Source organism: Equus przewalskii, chromosome 1 (assembly GCF_037783145.1).
Source record: "Equus przewalskii isolate Varuska chromosome 1, EquPr2, whole genome shotgun sequence".
Lineage (NCBI taxonomy): Eukaryota > Metazoa > Chordata > Mammalia > Perissodactyla > Equidae > Equus > Equus przewalskii.
Window position 1 is genome coordinate 155309971 of NC_091831.1, and position 1194 is coordinate 155311164.

General features: G+C 39.9%; 1 pseudogene; it reads right to left on the reverse strand.

Annotated features, from left to right (window-relative positions):
- Positions 1-933, reverse strand: LOC103548540 (olfactory receptor 4F6-like; annotated as a pseudogene).
- Between the last annotated feature and the right edge of the window lie 261 nt (positions 934-1194).

A 1194-nucleotide genomic window follows, 5' to 3' on the forward strand; every position in this document is an offset into this window, starting at 1 on the left:
TTAAGAGATTTTACTGTAATTTCCAACCTGAGTGCATGGTCTCCTCATTTCCACCTTCATCTCTTTATTCCTAAAATGTAGATGACTGCATTTAGAAAGGGTGTGATAACTGCATCAAACATGCAAAGGAATTTATCCAAATGTTATGAGGGAAATGGCCACACATAGAAAAAGATCAATGGTCCAAAGAATAAAACAACCACAGTGACATGAGCTGACAGAGCGGAGAGTGCTTTGAATATACCATCCAAAGACTTTTTCTGAACAGTCACCAAAATAAAGATGTAAGAGATGATCAGAATTAAATAGGAGGCCACAGAAATCAAACCGCTACTGCCAGTAACCATGAGTTCCAGTGTGTATGTCGCTATGGAAGTAAGTTTGACAAATATAGGAAGATCACAAAAAAGCTTTCTAGTTCATTAGGGCCACGGAAAGTCAAGTTTACAACAAAAGCCAATGGAGTCACTGAATGAATAAGGCCAATAATCTAGGAAGTGACTAAAAATATAACACAGTTTTGTGGGCTCATGCTGGTCAGGTAATGAAGAGGCTTACATATGGCAACGTGTCTGTCAGAGGCCATGGAAATGAGCATCTCCATCTCAGTGCCCCCAACTGTGTGGATAAAGAAGGTCTGAACTATGCAACCCCTGAAGCAGATGGTTTTATGCTTCCTTAAGAGATCATAAATCATCTTGTGAGCTGTGGAGGAGCAAAACATCAAGTCCATGATGAAAGGTTGGCCAGCAGGAATTACACTGGGGACTGTAAACAAGGCTCAGAGGTCACACTTAGCTCAATGAGGAGGTTTCCCATCAGGCTTGCCAAGTAAAATGCAGAGAAAAAGGAGAGGAGGATCTGAATCTCCCATGAGTTAGAAAGTCCCACAGACACAAACTCAGACACCACTGAGCGATTAGCTTCATCCATTGCATCTGTCAGCAGTGACAACTCTCATGCTACCTGAAAGAGGAGAATAAGGAGAAACTGACGTAAAATAAATGACACTGATCTTAATATTGGGCAATTCAATATTTGTTGGGAAACTAGGCAAAGGTTGATGTATGCCTGTGGAGACCATTTCAGTCACAAAGCAATGTATATGGATTCTTCTGTAGTATATTTCATTGTGAAAATATTTTGCACAATATAAGGATCTTTTTACTTATTTGCTAAGGTAGTTCTGTTGTA